The sequence below is a fragment of the Ceratotherium simum genome, chromosome 17 (assembly GCF_057802395.1).
Source record: "Ceratotherium simum simum isolate JZ-2026a chromosome 17, ASM5780239v1, whole genome shotgun sequence".
NCBI classification, from domain to species: Eukaryota; Metazoa; Chordata; class Mammalia; order Perissodactyla; family Rhinocerotidae; genus Ceratotherium; species Ceratotherium simum.
In genome coordinates this window covers 52,680,841-52,702,447 of record NC_141916.1, presented here as the reverse complement: position 1 = coordinate 52,702,447, position 21,607 = coordinate 52,680,841, and the positions used below count along the sequence as shown (strand labels likewise).

The window sequence follows — 21,607 nt, the reverse complement described above, 5'->3', positions numbered from 1 at the left end:
GTATACACTAGATGCTATGGGAGCACAGTCAAGGGTGGGGCAGGGGCTGGGAGTCAGAGAAGACTTTTTTGGAGGATGTTCAGTTGAGCTGAGATGGAAAAATGTTGAGAGAATGGGTAAGGGAATTCCAGAAAATGAACCATTCAGGCAAAGGCTTTAGAGAAAATGATGGGTCCCACTACCGTTGTTTAACACGGCTCGGAGGCAGGGTGCAGTGGAAGGGAATTGTGGGAGACAATCCCAGCAACTAATACATAGTGAGCTCTTGCTCTATGGAAGCTACTGTTTCATCCATTTTGTAACCACCTTAACTAGCATCTAGCTTGGTGTCTGCTGGGTAGTATATGTTTGGTCATTGTGATTTTAGTAAATAAATACAGATGGAGATGTCAAATAGGTCATTGGAAATTAGGGTCAAGAGACCTAAGAGGTAAAGAAGTGACCACTGGTAGTAAAAAAAAATGTTTTGAATTAAATCTCCTCCTCTCATTAGTATACACTCCCCTGTGTTTCTCCTCCTAACCTGGCGTTTCTCTCTCAGTCTCCTTTCTGGTTCTTCCTCATCCCCTGTGTATCTAAAAGTGAGAGGGTACCAAAGCTTAGTTCTCAAACCTCTTTTCTATCTGCACTCACTACCTTGGTGATCTCATGCTGTCTCATCTCATCTTATCCTGATCTCATCTATTTGCTTTTGACTCTCAAATGTATATGTTTGACCTATTCCCCAAACTCAAGTCTCATATATCCAACTGCCAACTTAACAGCTCCACTTGAATTTCTAATAGACATCACAAAATTCACATTTCCAAAACCAAACTCCCAGTATTCCTCTCTACTCAAGCTCCTCCTATAGTCTTCTCCATCTCAGTGTATGACAATTCCATCTTTCTAGTTGCTCAGGCCAAAATCTTAAAGCCATCTTTGTTGACTATGCCATCAAAATATATCTAGAATCGAATTGCTTCTTTAAAAAAATTTTTTTTTCCTCCACATGTTTCCTTTTTCCACTATTTGAATGAGTTTTTGATCATCACATGGACTAGGGCTTGGAGAACCAGCAGAATAGCAAGAAATGGTTATTTCTTTTAAAGAAGATGTATTTATTTTATTGTCGCCTGTGTTACAGGTGATCTGGGGGCTTGAAATTGCCTGCATCCTTTGGCAAAAGAGTAAGTCCCCATTGGCAAGTGTGCCAACACAAGCTGCCCTTGACCCTTTCTAGCTATCTCCAAGGCTACCACCATATCCAAATTACCATCTATCACTTCAATTATCTGATAGCCTCCCAGCTGATCTCCCTGTTTGCACCCTAGACTTCCTACAATTGAGTCTCAACCTATTGGCCAGAATGATTTTTTTTTTTAAGACAAGTTACATTAAGCTATTCCTTTGCTCAGAATCTTCCCTTGGCTTTCTCACATTCAGAGTAACAAGTCAAAATACCAAAGTACCTAAGCTTTCCTCTGGCCTTGTACTTTACCTCTGTCTTGTCTTCCTGTATTCTCCTCCACCCCCATGAAGGTAGCCTCCTTGCTGATCCTGGAACAAGCCAGGAAAGCTCCAGAATCAAGGCTTTTGCCCTTACTTTTATCTGTGATTTGTTCTCGCCCCAGAAATCTACCCAGCTTGATCTCTCCCCTCTTTTAAATCTTTAATATTGCCTTCTCAAGGATGTCTCCCCCTTCCTATTCTTCTCCACTTCATTTTTCTTCATAGCGCTTATTACCATCTTGCATAATATATATTCTGTTTCTATCTGTCTATTTATCCATCTATCTATCCATCTATCTATCTCTATCTATCATCATCTTCTATCTCCCACTACCACTAAAATATAAGATCTATGAGGGTAATTATTTTAATTTTTGTCTGTTTTGTTTTGTGTAGTGTCCCCAGCCCTATAAGCGTGTGGTCCAAAGGCTAGCATCATCAGCATCACCCGGGAGCTTGTTAGGGACACAAATGGATGGGCTTTACCACAGAATTACTGAATAGGAATTTCTGGTGGAGGTGACTAGGAATCTATGTTTAAAAAGTTCTCCGGGTGATTCTCTCACATGCTATTGTTTGAGAACTACTGTTCTAGAACGGTACCAGGCAAATTAGAGAGGCACCATCATTATTTGTTAATGAAAGGATGGGCTTAAATGAGATCTAGCCCTTTGTAAGCAAATAAAAAGTAGGAGCCATTTCCTTATGTTTAAATATTAAATTAACTTTAATGTGATATATAAAATAACCCTTAAAAAACAACAATGCTCTTTGCCTCAGGTCCCCTAAACAGAATTCGTTAAGCCTGGAGCTCTTCCAAAAGAGTCTACTTTAATTTGCAACAAATAATCAATCTTGGCTCCTCTGGGAAATAGATTACTCTCAAATTACCTGTTGTAAAGACAAACCACACAACCACCAAAACTGCTGGTTTAGAGATTAGAAATTGAATTACAAAGCATATTCTCCATTTATTTTGCCTATTACAGCTATAAGAGCACAAACACTTTTTTTCCCCTAAAAGAACTTTAAACTTACATAGTGGACAATATGATAAACCCTCATAATGTATCTATCATCCGGTTTAAGTAATGGCCAATCTCATTCCATCAATGACCTTACCATGAGCACAAATTTTGAAGTCCGATAAAACATTCACCTAACAGGAAAATATGTGAGACATCATTGATTCCTTTTTCCACCATCCAAACCTTTATATAGTCAATCAATAACTGTGTTGTGATAGTTGTATTTCCTAACACTTGTCCAGTCTGTCCCCCGGATGTTCAACACCACTCCTTTTACCCTTGTGCAGGCATCATCTCTTGCCCAGACCTCTGTAGACCTCCAGTCAACCTTCCAAAGACCAAACCAACTGTGCATGGAGTGATTGACCTTAAATTTAGCCATATTTTCCCTCTGCTCAAGTCTTCTCAAAGTAAGCACACAGTCTGCTCTCTGCCTGCCTCTCAAGCCAATTTCAAGCTTTGGCAAATTGCTCTACCCAAGCAATCCCCTCTGTCCTGAATGCTTTTCTCCTCTTTGCTTGGTTCATTTTTAGTTATCTTCAAGACAAGGATCAGGTGTCACCATCTATAGTCTCCCTTTTCCCAGTGAATTAGTTGCCCCTCTTCTGTGCCCAGCTCCTCCCACAGCAGTTGTCACTTTGCATTTTAGTTATAGTTTTTTTGTGTTTGGATTCTGGGCTGGAATAATAACTCCTTGAGGGCTGGTTTGTTACTGTAACCAAGTGCAATACTTCTCAAAGTATAGTCCCACTTTCCGGCAACATCAGCATCACCTGGGAGCTTGTTTGAAATGCAAATTCTTGGGCTGGGTGTTACCCTAGACCTGCTGAATCAGAATATCTGGGAGTGGGGTCCAGGAATCTGTCTTTTAAGAATCTGATTCTTGTGCACCCTGAGGTTTGAGATGCACGGCTCGGGAATACAGTGCTTGGCAGTAAGGAAAAATCTCAATACATGTTTATTAAATTAATGAATCAGCTCCAGTGGCTAAAACACTGATATTCAGACAACTGGAGACTTACAAGAACTCTCAAAAAAAAAAAACCCCAAACCCCACAAAAAAACAAATTTCTCCCTTGTGGTTCAGTTTTGGATTTGTCAGATCTTAACTCTAACCAAAGGCTTTTAATATTTAAGGACTGAATTATTATGTGACCAAATTCTAAGGTCTCCTAGTGGAGCGTTCAGAAGGATAAACCAACAGACTGCATTGTCAGAGTCCTGACACTGAGCAACACTGTCGATGTCAGGGCATTACTCCCTCTTCCCACCCTACCCTCAGGGGATCTTTGACCCAATGTAGAAATGGATTTCTTTTTCACCCATGTTAGGTCCAGCCCCCAGGGAGGGGAAGAACATCTAGGAATGTCTACCAAAGTTTAGCAAAACTATAAAATTGCTCTGGAACAATGTGATGTCATTGGCCCAGAAGAGAATAGCCTTCTCAGTTTCTCGGTAGGTGTCAGAGGATGAGGAAGAACTTAGAAAAGGAGGTCATCGTGGGAGGAGCTGAGTAAGGTGAAGTGATGATGCTGGTGGGGGAGAGAATAACGAGAAAAATCTAGCACCTTAGTTGCTCTAATTAGCCGGTAGTGGGATGAAATAAAGCTGTTAACCCTAATAATACTGCGTCTAAATATTGTACTTAAAATATTTCGGGATGCCAGAGTGTTCTAATATAAAGGGATTAGAGGAAGGGGGAGCACGAGGTTCCTGCCTCCCAGGAGTAAATAAGTTTAAATCACGTAAAAGAAAGAGTTCAAAGCTAAGGCAAACAGCATGATATTGAAAAAGGAATTCAAATTTAAGGAAGCATTTGTTGAAGGTATTAGAGTTAGGGCAAGAAGATGAGGAAAGATGGCAAAGCTTTCTTTAAAAACAAAATTAAAATTGAGAAATAACGTACATACAGGAAGTGAACAAATCTCAAGTTGTTCAGCTTAATGATTTTTTACTTATGTGCACAACTCAAGTAACGACCACCTAGATCAAGACAGACGGCATTCCCAGTGCCCCAGTAGGCAGCTTGCATTTCTGTGACAGGCCCAGGAATCTCCAAATCCAAATCTCTTAGACCTTTGTCAGATTCTTTTGTGTTTTACACATGGAGTCAGACAGCCTGAATCTGAATCCCCTTTCTACCCACTAGTTATGTGACAAGTAGTTTCACATTTTTATGCCTGTTTCTTTCATGTAACTAACTAGTAAATGAGGTAATACACGTGCAAACTGATCAGAAAGGTATGTGGCACATTGTAAGTGCCCAATAAATGTTAGCTATTATTTTCCCTATGTATGCTATATTTTGGAGAATCCATTAATTCGTTGACTCAACAAATATTCATAATCATCTCTGAAGGGTCAGGTGCTGGGAGAAAGAAATGAATTATGCATGCTTTCTATACCAAGGTATTTTATAGTGTAGTATGGGGAAGAAGCCGTGTAAACAAATGAGAGCATTAAAGTGTTCCTGGAACTGTGGTATAAATACGTGTGAGATACAACAGGAGTACAAAGGAGGGACTTCTTTCTTGGAGGGAAATGAGTTAGGAATATCATCATAAATAGACAGTACTTGAGTTCAGTCTTGAAAGATGAGCAGACAGTAGGAAAAAATGCAGCAAGCATGAAGAAGCCTGACATCTGCTGGGGACTGTGTATAGTTTGGTGCAGGTATGGGTAGAGATGATGCTGAAACTAGTAGATAGGACCCAGAATTTACAGGTATATGTCATGCTAAAGAGTTTGGATTTTATGCTAAAGTGAGTGGAGCCACTGAAGGGTTTTTAAGTGGGAATGATATAATCAGTCTTATGAGAACACCTAAAGAGGAACTGAGGAAGAGGATGGAGTAGGACCCATTAAAAGACAAGTGCAATAATTCAGAGCAGGAGTTGGCAAACTGTCCGGCTACCTGTTTCATATGGCCCGTGAACTAAGAATGATTTTTACATTTTCAAACGGTTGCAGACCAAAATCAAAAGATTAATATCTTGTGACTTGTGTAAGTACATGAAACTCAAATTTCAGTGTCCTTAAATAAAGTTTTGTTGGAACTGATACCGAACCAAGTGGGCTCATCTCCTGGTGTGTTAAATAAGACTCTACACCAGTGGAAGTTGTCTCACAAAGTAAAGTGTATTTGCAGCAAATAGGAGGCCACGAGGAATCATTTCCAAAGTCATGGTGTCCTGAACAAAGGAAAGCAGGAAATTTTATTTGGTTGGGAAATGAATATTCAAAAGGGGGAGGCGGGTATTCGCTTGCACAGGCTCAGTTGGAGAATATGCTTCCACACAATGAGGCCTAAGCTGCTCCTGGAGAGATCTTTGCATTAGAGATAAGGCAAAGGTCATGGGTTTAGCTGTCGAGGTGAGGCTTGGTCAGTTCCGGGATGGCTGGTGGTTACATCTCCTTAACACACAAAAGGAAAAGAAACAACGTGGAAGAACAGTTAACTGCTTCCAAACCCGCCTGTGAGTTTCTCAGGCCCCTAGTCGCCGGCAGAACCGTAGGCACACTCTTTCACGTCTGTGTTGTCTAGGGCTGCTTTCACGCCACAGCAGCAGAGTTGTAGCAGTTGTCACAGAGACCATATGGCTTGCAAATCCTAAAATATTTACTGCTTGGCCCTTTGTAGACAAAGTTTGCTGACTCTGGACATGAAGAGAAGTTATGAGAGTCTCCATGAAAGTGGGAGCTCTGCAGAGAGGAGAGGGAGTGAAGGAACATGAACTACATTAACAGATACAATTGACAGGGCTTGCCAACTAATTTGATGTATGTAGCAAGAAGAATGGGCTCTCTAGGAGACTTTTTCTGGCTAGAGTCTCTGAGTGGATAGACTCAAGTTTGAATTACAAACAGAAATAATTTTGGAGGAAAAGATAATTAAATTTCAGGTGTTTTTAGATTGATGTATCTGAGATAAACCCAGATGTTGTTGAGATAAGGGATGAAACTCTTTAGAGAGGTCTCATCTTATAGTGATTACTGTGTTCTTTGTGTATAGCTGGTGGTTGAAGCTGTGAAATCAACCAGAGTGAACTGGTAGAGCAGGGTTGCAAACTCAAACATCCTAGGGACCAGGCAGACAGGGTGTAAGAAAACATTTGGTAGAGACATGGATGTAAAAAATAACTCACTTTCCCCTTAATTTTCACATAAGGGTAAAATAAACATTTCAATAGCAAAGATATTTGGCAGGTCTCACTCAGATTGGAGGGGGCCTGGGAGTCCAGGAGACAATAGGGTGTAGTGGGGACTAAGATGATAGCGGGGGTGGAGGGTTGGCATGGGCTCAGCAACATGAACTTCCACTCACCAAGACTGACCTAGCTACAGCCACTGCTGAGTGCCCCATCTGCTAGCAGCAGACCAATGCTGCATCCCAAATATGGCACCATTATGAGCTATCTACCTAGTGGCAGGTTGATTACATTGGACCACTTCCATCTTGGAAGAGGCAGCACTTTATTCTTACTGGAATAGACACTTACTCTGGATATGGATTTGTCTTCCCTGCATGCAGTGTTTTTGCCAAAACTACCATCTGTGGATTTACAGAACGTGTTATCTGCCAGCAAATGAAGTGCTGCAATGAGCTCACACTTACGGAATTCACTGGTCTCACAATGTTTCCCATCACCCTAAAGTAGCTGGCTTGATAGAATGGTGGGATGACCTTTGGAAGACTCAGTTACAGTGCCAGCCAGGTGGCAGTCCCTTTTAGGGCTGGGGCAGTGTCCTCTAGGAGGCTGTATATGCTCTATAATTTTATTTATTTATTTATTTATTTTCCCCCAAAGCCCCAGCAGATAGTTGTATGTCATAGTTGCACATCCTTCTAGTTGCTGTATGTGGGACGCAGCCTCAGCATGGCCGGAGAAGCAGTGCGTCGGTGCGCGCCCGGAATCCGAACCCGGGCTGCCAGCAGCGGAGCGCGCGCACTTAACCACCAAGCCACCGGGCCGGCCCTATATATGCTCTAAATTGGCATCCAATACATGGTGTTGTTTTTCCTGTGGCCAGGATTTACAAGTCCAAGAATCCAGGGGGTAGAAATGGGAGTGGCATCACCTACTATTATCCCTAGTGATTCCCTAGGAAGATTTTTGCTTCCAGTTCGCATGACCTTATGCTCTGCTGGCCTAGAGGTCATGCCCTGTGATTAAGGTCAATAGAAAACTACAACAAGCCAATTTAGGTAGGATTACTAATGGTCTGGACCCTTCAGGCATGAAGGTTTGGGTCAGCCCACCAGGCAAAGAATCACTACCAGCTGAAGTGCTTGCTGAGGGTGAAGGAAATATGTTTTAGTCTCTTTGCAACTAGTCTCTCTAGTCTCTAGCCTCTTGATGGTTACAATACAATATTGTTGTCTATATTCACTATACTGTGCATTAGATCTCTAGGGCTTATTTACTGCTCTTTGCATGCAAAGGGAATATGGAATGGGTAGTGGAAGAAAGGAGGTACACATACCACTTATGACAATGTGACCAGATGCAGAAACAAAGACTATTATTGTTATGAGTGTTTCTTCCCTTTTTTATTACTGTATTAGTCTGCTCAGGCTGCCATAACAGAATACCAGAGACTTGGTGGCTTAAACAACAGAAATTCATTTACTCACAGTTCAGGAGGCTGGAAGTCCAAGCTCAAGGTGCTGATAGGGTTGGTTTCTGGTGAAACCTCTCTTCTGGGCTTGCAGATGGCGTGTGTGTCCTCACATGGCCTTTCCTCTGTGTGTGTGCACTCCTGGTGTCTCTTCCTCTTCTTCTTCTTTTTTTTTTTTTAACAGTTTTATTTATTTATTTATTTTTTGTGAGGAAGATCAGCCCTGAACTAACATCCATGCTAATCCTCCTCTTTTTGCTGAGGAAGACCGGCTCTGAGCTAACATCTATTGCCAATCCTCCTCCTTTTTTTTTTTTCCCCAAAGCCCCAGTAGATAGCTGTATGTCATAGTTGCACATCCTTCTAGTTGCCGTATGTGGGACGCAGCCTCAGCATGGCCGGAGAAGTGGTGCGTCGGTGCGCGCCTGGGATCTGAACCTGGGTCGCCAGTAGCGGAGCACGTGCACTTAACCGCTAAGCCACGGGGCTGGCCCTCTTCCTCTTCTTGTAAGGACATTAGTCCTGTTGGATTAGGGCCCCACTCTTATGACTTCTTTTACCCTTAATTACCTCTTAAAGGCTGTATCTGCAAATATAGTCACATTGGGAGTTAGAGCTTCAACATATGAATTTGAGGAGGACATAATTCAGTCCATAACAGTTACAAATATATGTGTGTAGCAAATATTTTTGTTTACATCCTTCTCTTATCCCTATATCATCTGACATAAGATGTATTAATAGTAGTTAACTTTATATCACGGTATTTAAGTTACAGGATATCAAGGAGAAGAGTGAACATCACCCAAAGACTTTGCATCATCTTATTGAGAAAGAGCATGCTTTTGGTTGTACACAGGATGGTTGTATTATGTTAGGCAGAAGAATGGCTTTGCTATTTTATTTGGAGATTACATATGGTTTAAGGAGATGCATGTGGGTGCCAAGTTGACAAGGAGTGAGCTATGATGCTTAATTTTACATGTCAACTTGGCTAATCTATAGTACTCAGTTATTCAATTAAATACTATTCTAGTGTGGCTGTGAAGGTACTTGTAGATGTACTTATCTTCCATTGGTTGACATTAAGTACAAGACATTATCCTTAATAATCTGGGTGGGCCTCATCCAATCAACTGAAAGGCCTTGAGCAAAACAGAGGTTTCCTTGAGGAAGAAGAAATTTCACTTGTGGACTGCAGCTTCAGCTCCTGCCTGAGAATTTCTAGCCAGCATGCCTGCCCTAGGGATTTTGGATTTGCCAGTTCCCCAGTTCCCATAATCACATGAGCCAATTCCTTGAAATAAATATCTATATCTACATAACCATATAGATATATATCTCATACTGGTTCTGTTGCTATGGTAGAACGCTGACTGATTCAGCTGTTTTGTATGTTACCAATGAATACTCAAGGAAAGTTAACACCAGGTGTTGAAAGTGGCATTTGATTTATTTGGTTTGTTGAGTTTGGCATTCGTTATTAACAAAATTCTTCTTTTTATTTGGCTTACATCAGTTTTTCTTGATCTTTAAAAAATACATTAAAAACTCACTCCCTTTTGATAATATTTGACCTATATTAGCAAACATATATTGAGCAAACAAATATAATAATATTCTAGGTCTATTTTATTTATTTTTTGGTAATTTTGAAAATAAACCCTTTATTTTAGAATAGTTTAAGATTTACAGAAAAATATAGTACACAGAATTCTCACATACTTCATACCTATTTCCCCTTGTTATTAACATCTTACATTAGTACAGTACAATTGTCACAATTAGTGAACCAATATTGATATATTGTCATTAACTGAAGTCCATACTTTGTTCATATTTTCTCAGTTTTTATCTATTTTCTTTTTTTGATTTTAAAACATTTTTATTATAAAAGTAACACAAATAAAGAAAAACTGAAATATTGAAGACAAAGTCATCCATTTACTGCCCTTCCGTCCTACTACAGCCACAGTTAGTAATTTATTTTGTCATCTTTTTGTTATATGCTTGGTGTGTTATTTACAGCCATGATCATAACCATTCATACACTTTGTATCTTGCTTTTTTATAACTTAATATAATATTTTCTCATGTTTTTCATTACTAATTTGAAATTTCATTACTAACTAATTACTACTCATTACTAATTTTAATGAGTACATAATGAACCATTCATTGGCTATATATATCTGTTTATCGACTATTTTCTTAGACCAGGGGCTGGCAAACAATGGCCCTGCATTTGTAAATAAAGTTTTATTGGAACACAGCCATGCCCATTTGTTTATATATTTTCTATGGTTATTTTCATGCTACAAACAGCAGATTTGAGAAATTGTGACAGAGACCATATGTCCTGCAAAGCCTAAAATATTTACTTTTTGGCCTTTTACAGCAAAAGTTTGTTGACCCCTGCCCTAAACTTTTAAGTGGTTTAAAATTTGGGCTATTCCAAGTAATGCCATTGGAACATCTTTGTGCATATAATTTTTTATACTTTAGGCAACTTATTTGGGAGGCACTGACAAAAGTGGTAGCACTTCTCTGGTCCCTAAATAGTCAAGTTTACACTCTGGAAGAGCATATTTTTTTTTTTTCCCCCAAAGCCCCAGTAGATAGTTGTATGTCATAGTTGCACATCCTTCTACTTGCTGTATGTGGGACGCAGCCTCAGCATGGCCGGAGAAGCGGTGCGTCGGTGCGAGCCCGGGATCCGAACCCGGGCTGCCAACATCGGAGTGCACGCACTTAACCGCTAAGCCACGGGGCCGGCCCTGGAAGAGCATATTTTTAGTTTTTATTTCAAGTCAACCAAAGAGAGATATAACAGTAATTTCAACATGAAAACTAATTGAAAAAAACTTTTACTTTCTACTGGAGATGAAAAAGCAGACTGAAGTAAACTCTCTAGGTGTCACAGTGTATGCAATGCCATTCCAGGCTAGCTGTAGTGACCATAATGTGCAGGGAGTGTGGAGTAAGGCAAAGAGGTGGCAGTCTCCACAACGAGCTAGCCATGGCAGCAAGGAATGATAGGCAGCTAAGAGTGGGGATTGACAGAAGAAACATCTATTCCACCCCTGCAAACACATCCTAGGCATAAACCTGTATACAACTGTAATTCAAGTGTCTCCAATGAGAGAGGTCTAGAGCAACTACTCTCTCTATTTTTGGGGGGAAAGGGTGAGGAAGATTGGCCCTAAGCCAACATCTGTTGCCAATCCTCCTCTTTTTTGCTGAGGAAGATTGGCTCTGAGCTAACATCTGTGCCAATCTTTCTCTATTTTTTTGTATGTGGGATGCTGCCACAGCATGGCTTGACGAGTGGTGCGTAGGTCCGCACCTGGGGTCTCAACCCACAAACCCTGGGCCACTGAAGCAGAGTGCATGAACCCAACCACTACTCCACCAGGCCGGGCCCCTACTCTATATTTTTGAACAAAAAAAAGTTCTTCTATCTGGGAAAGTTTTATTCTTCAGAAAGAAAACTTATGGAATGGATCAGCTAAGTCAACCCTGACTATCTCTGAGATAAAAGATGAAGCAGTCTGATGGGTCTCAAATCCCAACTTGTATGAATAAACTAAGCATCGGGAAACAGAGGTGTCATCTCCTAAGGGAAATATTCTGTTATGGCTGAGGGAAGCACTGATGTGTGTAGGCACCACGGTCTATAACCCTTCTCCTTCTTCTCAGTACCGACAAGGCAGATGAGCTGGAGTTCTGGTAAGCCCACACAGATTACTTCATGCCAGTCTTTACTCTCCAAGAGGTCCAGGTAAATCAAGAACACTATGTAAACTGGGGTGGCATCTCCTATATCTAATTCCATCATTTCAAAATACTTAGGGTGAATGCCCATCTAGGCATCCTTGGGGGCCCATGAATGGGCACCGCCACCACTGCCAAAAATGCTCCAGACCACTGCAGCCCAGGGTTGACCCGGAATCACCTTGCTCCTCCACGCCCCACTGCCATGCACTGGTGGTATGCTGCACCCCGAGCGGGAAAGCAGCAGGAGTACGCAGGCATCTGGGTTCTGCTTTCCTGCTGCCTGCTACCTCCATTGTCTCTAGGCAGGAGGGCTCAGATCTCTACAGGCACACCTTGGATATAGTGCAGGTTCAGTTCCAGACCACTACAATAAAGCGAATATTGCAGTAAGGCAAGTCACCCCAATTTTTTGGTTTCCCATTGCATGTAAAAGTTGTGTTTATACTATACTGTAGTCTATTGTTTGCAGTAGCATTATGTCTAAAAAAATGTACATATCTTAATTAAAAAATACTTTAGTGCTAAAAAATGCTAACCACCATCTGAGCCTTCAGTGAGTCTAATCTTTGTGCTGGTGGAGGGTCTTGCCTCTGTGTTGACAGCTGCTGACTGATCGGGGTGGTGGTTGCTGAAGGTTGGGGTGGCTGTGGCAATTTCTTAAAATAAGACAACAGTGAAGTTTGCCTCATTGATTGACTCTTCCTTTCATGAACGATTTCTCTGTGGCATGGGATGCTGTTTGATAGCATTTTACCCACAGTAGAACTTCTTTCAAAATGGAAGTCAGTCCTCTCCAACCCTGCCTCTGCTTTATCAACTAAGTTTATGTAATAATCTAAATCCTTTGTTGTCATTTTAACAGTCTTCACAGCACCTTCACCAGGAGTAGATTCCATCTCAAGAAACCACTTTCTTTGCTCATTCATAAGAAGCAACTCCTCATCCCTTCAAATTTTATCATGAGATTGCAGCAATTCAGTCACGTCATCAGGCTCCACTTTTAATTCTATTTCTCTTGCTGTTTCCACCACATTTGCAGTTACTTCCTCTGCTGAAGTCTTGCACCCCTCAAAGTCATCCATGAGGGCTGGAATCAACTTCTTCCAAACTTCTGTTAATGTTGATATTTTGACCTCTTCTCATGAATCACGAATGTTCTTAATGGCATCTAGAATGGTGAATCCTTTCCAGAGGTTTTCAATTTGCCCAGATCCATCAGAGGAATCACTATCGATGGCAGCTATAGCCTTGTGAAATGTATTTCTTAAATAATAAACCTTGAAAGTTGAAATTAACTCCTTCATCCATGGGCTGCAGAATGGATCTTATGTTCGCAGGCGTGAAAACAACATTAATCTCATACATCTCCATCAGAGTTCTTAGGTGACCAGATGTGTTGTCAATGAGCAGTAATATTTTGAAAGCAATCTTTTTTTTCTGAGCACTGGTCTCAACAGTGGGCTTAAAATATTCAGTAAACCATCTTATAAACAGATGTGCTGTCGTTTAGGCTTTGTTGTTCCATTTATAGAGCACAGGCAGAGTAGATTTAGCATAATTCTTAAGGGCCCCAGGATTTTTGTTATGGTAAATGAGCATTGGCTTCAACTTAAAGTCACCAGCTGCATTAGCCCCTAACAAGAGCATTAGCCTGCCCTTTGAAGCTTTGATGCCAGGCACTGACTTCTCCTCTCTAGCTGTGAAAGTCCTAGATGGCATCTTCCTCGAATATAAGGCTGTTTCATCTACACTGAAAATCTGTTGTTTAATGTAGTCACCTTCATTAATTGTCTTAGCTGGATCTTCTGGATGACTTGCTGCAGCTTCTACATCAGCACCTGCTGCTTCACCCTGCACTTTTATGTTATGGGGATGGCTTTTTTTCCTGCTATCTTCAAACTTTTCTTCTGTAACTTCCTCACCTCTCTCAGCCTTCATAGACTTGAAGAGAGTTAGAGGCTTGCTCTGGATTAGGCTTTGGCTTAAGGGAATATTGTGGCTGGTTTGATCTTCTATCCAGACCACTAAAACTTTCTCCATATCAGCAATATGGCTGTTCCACTTTCTTATTTGTGTGTTCACTGGAGTAACACTTTTAATTTCCTTCAAGAACTTTTCCTTTGCCTTCACAACTTCACTAACTCTTTGGTGCAAGAGGCCCAGCTTTTGGCTTATCTCAGCTTTCAACAACATACCTTCCTCACTAAGCTTAATAATTTCTCGCTTTTGATTTAAAGTGAGAGACGTGCGACTCTTCCTTTCACTTGAACACTTAGACATCATTGCAGGGTTATTAATTGGCCTAATTTTAATATTATTTATCTTAGAGAATAGGGAGGCCTGAGGAGAGGGAGACAGGGAATGGCTGGTCAGTGGAGCAGTCAGAACATACACATTTATTAATTAAGTTCACTTCATTAATTAAGTACACATCATTAATTAAGTTCATTATTAATTAAGTCTTACATGGGCGCAGTTCATGGCACCCCAAAAAAATGACAATAGTAATATCAAAGATCACTGATAACAAATATAATAATAATGGAAACGTTTGAAATATTGTGAGAGGGCCTGCCCCGTGGCTTGGCGGTTAAGTGCGGGCGCTCTGCTGCTGGCGGCCGGGGTTCGGATCCTGGCACGCACTGACGCACAGCTTCTCTGGCCATGCTGGGGCCGCGTCCCACATACAGTAACTAGAAGGATGTGCAGCTATGACGTACAACTATCTACTGGGGCTTTGGGGGAAAAAATAAATAAATAAATAAAATTATAAAAAATTATGAAATATTGTGAGAATTACCAAAATGTGACACAGAGACACGAAGTGAGCACATGCTGTTGGAAAAATGGCACCAATAGACTTGTTCAACGCAAGGTTGCCACAAACCCTCAATTTGTAAGAAACCTCAATATCTGTGAAACACAATAAAATGAGGTATGCCTGTGTTTTATTTTTCTGGTCCAGAATCCCCTCCAGGATTCCACATTACATTTAGTCGTTATGTCTCCTAAGGCTCCTCTTGGCTGTGACACTTGGTGTATTTTATTTTAAGGACTCCCATTTCACCCATGTCCTCATCTATTCTAGTATTCTCTCTCCATTTCCCCACCCTTTTCCTCCACTTGTATTTATTGCCTACTCCCTAAACACATAATTTGTTTCAAATTCACTGCTTTTAAAGGCGTTATTATCTTTCTTGAAGATCTTTACCCCCATTTGGATGGCGCATCTTCTCCAGAATGTCAAAGGTTGTAGCTAAAAGAGATGAAGAGCCTTTGCTCATAGTAGATATCTAAAATTTTTAAGATTCTGTTTTCCTCTTGCAAAATTCCCTCGGATTAATCCCATTCTTCCTCCCTCACTCCTACAAATCACAGGTGGTGTGGTATGGTTTGGGGGAACCTGGAAAGGCAGGTGTTAGCTCTGAGGTTAGTCGGAGAATTCCAGATCTACCATTATTCCAGCTATTTGGATCTTGAGCGAGTTAATTTAACTGGCCTGATTTTCTAGTTCCATTATCTGTAAAACAGCTGTAGGAAAGGCAAAAGTTTGCCTCTACCCTTTCAAGGTCTCTGACTGGGCCTAAGAATTAAGTTGACATAAAACGAATTAACAAGGGAAAAGCATTTTATTTTATTTAATATTTTTACACATGGGATTCTAAACAGGAAAATAAAGACCCAAAAAGCAATTAGGATATAAGTGCTTATATACAAGGTTGAAAGAGTAGTAATTTTGTAAAAGTAACTAAGATGTATGGGGAGACTTAAGAAGATAAGGGTTATTTTAACAAGGTTTACTTACACAGATTCCCCATCGCTGTGATGAGACTATTCCTTTCCTTCTGGTACAGGGAGGGCATCTTTTACATGGGAGTTTTATCTCCAACTTTCAGGAAGAAAAGGGGAGGTCACAGCACCTTTCTTGCATCTGCTGTTTTTTAAGCGCCTTTAGTTCAAAATAATCCTTATGCACAAGTAGCATCTTTTAGAGTGGCATATTCTGCTGCCCTTCACAGTGACATTACTACCCCACAGGGTTGATGATGAGATAATGTATGTAAAACTCCTAATACAGTAAGATTTATTTAGCAGGTTTAGCTTTTTTCCTCTCTTATTATTACTCAACATGTGTAGATCCCTTCTTTGAACAACTTTTGTCACTTTTCTAAATAATCTTCCTCCAGATATATTTAAAATAAAAGTTATCCATGGTGCCAAGTGAAATCCCAAATCCTCAAACATCCTGAGTTCTAATCCTTCTATATTCATAAGAAATGTTACTGAGAATTGTAAGATATTTGAGGGATTGATTTTTTTTCTGATCTAATGTCCATATTAATAAATCCATTTTACTTAGGAAAGATATTTAACTATATCTTAATTTTCTTCTGGTAAAATGTTAGCAGGAGTAAAAATACATACCCACAAAATATACTTTGCCATCTAAAAAAATCTTTAAAACATAGCGTCTATTGAATCATCATAGGAAATATATTAACCCTCCAATCATTAATCTGAGATAGGAAGAGAAAATGGAAACAAAAAAAGTGAATTGATTCAGGCTATATTAAATATGAGGAATAATCTTAGATCTCCATATTTTTTCTAGTATACATTCAAATATTTTGTGTGTGTGTGTGTGAGGAAGATCAGCCCTGAGCTAACATCCATGCCAATCCTCCTCTTTTTGCTGAGGAAGACTGGCCCTGGGCTAACATCCATGCCCATCTTCCTCCACTTTATATGGGATGCCTCCACAGCAGGGCCTGACTAGTGGTGCGTTGGTGTGCAACCGGGATCCGAACCTGGGCCGCCAGCAGCGGAGCGCGCGCACTTAATGCTGCGCCACGGGACGAGCCCAACAAATTTTAAAAATCATTTTTACTGCTTAATTTTCTGTGGTGACCACTTTTTTTTGTTCTACAATAATTTTTATTAATGTGAAAAATATTCATAATCCATTTTGAAGTTAAAAAATAAAATACAAAACAATATGTACAGTAAGAACCCATTTTTAATAAACAACACAATATAAAAGCATATATATGCATGGAAAAATGAATGAACAACATAAGCAAAGGTCATCTCTCAGCCTGGGATTATGGGTGATTTTTATTTTGACTTACATGCATGGGTAAGTTTTTATATTGGTTTTATTAAAAAAAAATACACCTAATGATTATTGTGGTAAAATTGTAATAAACATTTAAAAAGAATTTAGGTCACTGAACAGTAATTGTTTAGTGTAAGGTTTAAGGGAAGACAATTTTAAATTTCCCAATTTACTTTGAAATTTCCACACCAATATGTTTTATTTTGTAGCAACATACTTGTTGCAATGTTTCACTTTACTCATATTGCTGGGACTATGGTAATACAGCAGAGTAAAGACCATTTTCTCCTTAGTTCTCATAAAGCAATTTGGGATAGATATTTGGCTATTAAGTTTCTTCTTCTTCTTCTTCTTTTTTTTTTTTTGTGAGGAAGATCAGCCCTGAGCTCACATCCATGCCAATCCTCCTCTTTTTGCTGAGGAAGACTGGCCCTGAGCTAACATCCGTGCCCATCTTCCTCCACTTTATGTGGGACACCGCCACAGCATGGCCCGACAAGTGGTGCGTCGGTGTGCGCCTGGGATCCGAACCCGGGCCACCAGCAGTGGAGCGCGCGCACTTAACCGCTAGGCCACGGGGCTGGCCCCTATTAATTTCCTTCTAAAAGAAAACTTTTATTATGAAATAATTAAACAGGGCCGGCCCCCTGGCCTAGCGGTTAAGTGCGCGCGCTCTGCTGCTGGTGGCCTAGGTTCGGATCCCAGGCGCCCACCGAGGCACCGCTTCTCCAGCCACACTGAGGCCACGTCCCACATATACCAACTAGAAGGATGTGCAACTATGACATACAACTATGTACTGGGGCTTTGGGGAGAAAAAAGGAGGAGGATTGGCAATAGATGTTAGCTCAGAGCCAGTCTTCCTCAGCAAGAAGAGGAGGATTAGCATGGATGTTAGCTCAGGGCTGATCTTCCTCACAAAAAAAAAAAAAAAATGAATTAAACATATACAAAAGTAGAGAGAATAGTATAATGAACTCTTACATCCACCCCCATCTTACACAATTATCAGTAAATCTTATTTCCTCTATCTATTTACCCCCAACCCCATATCACTTATCTTTCAACATAGATTGCTAATATAATTATGGCATCTGATTATGACCAAAATGCAGGGGTAAATAATAATGGCCTAGAACGATTTGAAAATTAAGAAACTGGTCAAATGTTTGACATTAAATTCTCCCCCATAGACTTTTCAATCATGAAAACTTCACGATAGCAAGATTTTTGTCTACTTTGCTCATTTAGCACTTAGAATCATGCCTGTTGTGTAGGAAGATGCTTAATAAATATTTTAATAAATGATAAATTAAGAAAAATTTTTTTTTTTTTTAAAGATTTTATTTATTTTATTTTTTCCCCCCCAAAGCTCCAGTGGATAGTTGCCTGTCGTAGCTGCACATCCTTCTATTTGCTGTATGTGGGACTCGGCCTCAGGATGAACGGAGAAGTGGTGCCTCGATGCGCACCCGGGATCCGAACCCGGGCCGCCAGCATCGCAGCGCGCGCACTTAACCACCAAGCCACAGGGCCGGCCCTAGAAAAATTTTTTTAATGCAGTTTCATGATGAGGAGCCACAGACTATATAATATTGCAAACTGAAAGAAATTTTCTTATTATACTACTATAAAACCAAACTATACTATAAAGAAAATATTTTTCTGCTATAAAATGCTGTCACATCATCCAAAAGGAACTGGATATTAGATTCCACTAAATATAAAATGTTAACCTTTCATCATAACGTCTAACGTGAAGTAGAAGTTTGGCGTTAGCATTCCTTTTGCAGGCAGCACGTTCATATTCAACATGTATTGAGTGTCTAAATTTTACTGCATAGGTACTGTGCTGGGCATGTTCACATGTACTCCTTTTTATGAGGCATAGGGCATAGTGGTTAAGATAATTTTTCTCAAAATACGGTACTTGGGGCACTTACATAGAATTAACTATGATTTTGGGGCTGGCCCAGTGGCGTAGTGGTTCAGTTTGTGTGCTCCACTTCAGTGGCCCGGGGTTTGCGGGTTCGGATCCCAGGCGTGAACCTACGCATAAATCATCAAGCCATGCTGTGGCGGTGTCCCGTATACAAAGTAGAGGAAGACTGGTACAGACATTAGCTCAGGGCCACTCTTCCTCAAGCAAAAAGAAGATTGGCAACAGATGTTAGCTCAGGGCCAAAAAAAAAAAAAAAAAAAAAAACTTAACTAAGATTCTAAAAAAAGTTAAAATTTTAAATTCTAAAAAAAGTAATAGTGTAATATACCCCAAACCATCGAATTGTACACTTTATTTTTTTATTTATTTATTTTTTCCCCCAAAGCCCCAGTAGATAGTTGTATGTCGTAGCTGCACATCCTTCTAGTTGCTGTATGTGGGATGCGGCCTCAGCATGGCCAGAGAAGCGGTGCGTCGGTGCGCGCCCGGGATCCAAACCCAGGTCGCCAGCAGCAGAGCGCGCACACTTAACCACTAAGCCACAGGGCCAGCCCAGAATTGTACACTTTAAATTGGTAAATTGTATGTACATGAATTATATCTCAATAAAGCTGTTAAAAAATTAGATTTTAGATTCCATCGTCTGACTCCACACTCTGTAAATTAGAATTTTGGAGAAAGAGGAGGTGGTGATTAGAAATTTGTAAATATAACAAAAATCTCAGGTTATTTTTTTGCCCATGACATTTTGAGTTCAATTGGAAGAGTTTCTGGCTCTGGAGCTAGATAGAGAGGTGTTCAAATGCTGCTAGTTGATGTAGGGCCTCAGTTTCTTTATCTGTCAGATGTTAATAGTTGTAGTAGTTACCTCATAGGGTTCTTGTAAGAATAACAAGAGATAAAGTGTGTAAGATGGTAGCATAATGCCAGGCATGTGGGAAGTGCTCAATAATGTTAGCTATTATTTACTACTGGAGGGGAGGAAAAACAATGTTCCTTCTACCCTTATGAGCTCTTGGCAGAGACCCCTGTGATAAAAGACAGATTAAAAAAAAGAAAAGCAAACTGAAGTTTATTAACATGTATACCTCGTGTATACATTGGTGATACCCTGGGAAAAATGAGTAACTCAAAGAGGTGGTTTTAGAATCCAGGATTAAATGCCATTTTAACAGGGAAAGGGGAGGGAGGATTTAGGCCTCTTAGAGGAGAGTAAATGATTTTTAGGAAAGATGGATGGGCCCTTAGAAGAACAGATGGGAGGTATGATAGCTTGTGATCAAGTTTGTCTGGGTGTGCTGTCCACTTCTAATCTCCTCTCCTGTGATGAGAGTCAATCTTCCCTGGTTGATGAAACTCCCCAGGAAGGGGATTTATGACACTTGTGTTCCTTTGGGAGGATCTGTCTTTAGGCAGATAAAGACAGTTCAGAGAAAGTCTCTCCCACAATTGTTTTTCAAGTTCCTACAGCTCAAAATAATCAATGTATCAAAGCAGTCTTGAACTCCTACAATCATATTGTGAGGTGGTATATTCTGCTACTTTTCACTACTCATTATTATTATGATCATCATTCCTGCTCCTGACTTCTGTCTTTTTGGGGAGCCTTAATCATATGATTGGACTATTGTAACAGCCTCCTAAGTTATTTCCTGTCTTCCACTCCTCTCTCTCTCAAATTCATCCTCTATTTGGATGTTAGAGTAATAGATCTAAAACGTATGTCTAACCATATCATGCTCTGACTTAAAAATTTAAGTGTCTGCCACCCATTACGTATAGGATCAAATTTAAACACTTTAACAGGCCATAAAAGAACCTCTGAGATTTGTCCCCAGCCCACCTAAGTGTCACTGACTAAAATGTATAATTTCCATTATTGACTTCTCCTTGGAAACTATGTCCTTGATGTTTCACCCTGGGTGTGTAATAGGCACCTCTAGATGAGTAAGTCTAAAACAGACTCTTGCTTTCTGCGTGTTTCCTCTCTTCCCCCTCAAAAACCACTCTTCCATTGCCTGGTGTTCTATCTACTTACTCAAGTCTAAACCCTCACATCCAATCTTTACTTTCTCTTCTACATTCAGTCCATCATCACATTCTCTTTCATTCCTTGAACATACCAAGCTCTCTCCCACTACAGATGTTTCCTTTGTCTAGAAAGACTTGAAGTTTCCTTTGTCTAGAAATTCTTCCCCAAGATATTCAAATGCCTGTCTCCTTGTGATTCTATTCCTAGTACAAACCACCCCCTCAGGACGGCTGTATTTTGCCATACTATTTAATATTGTTCCCTCCATGTGCATCCTCCCAAAACTCTTTACCACATTCCCTGTATTATTTTTATTCATAGCACTTATTGCTAGCTGGAATTACCTTGTTCATGGTCTACTTGTTTATTATTTCTCTCACCACTATATGGAAAACTTTGTCTGTGTTTCACAACCCTGTATCCCCCGAACCTAGAATAATGCTAGGTCCATGGTAGGAGCTCAGTGAATTTTTGGTGCATGAATCTGCCTATAGATTTACAGTAATGGGAGTGCATAAAACCAACAAAGTTGTGAGCAGAGGGAGCCCAGGGAGGGGCTTTGGGTCAAGTCTTGAAAAATCCTAACATATAATTGTGGGAAG

The 21,607-nt window shown here is 40.3% G+C and overlaps 1 pseudogene; it reads right to left on the bottom strand.

Annotated features, from left to right (window-relative positions):
- Positions 1-11,617: 11,617 nt before the first annotated feature.
- LOC101407807 (tRNA-splicing endonuclease subunit Sen15 pseudogene) lies at positions 11,618-12,208 on the bottom strand (annotated as a pseudogene).
- Between the last annotated feature and the right edge of the window lie 9,399 nt (positions 12,209-21,607).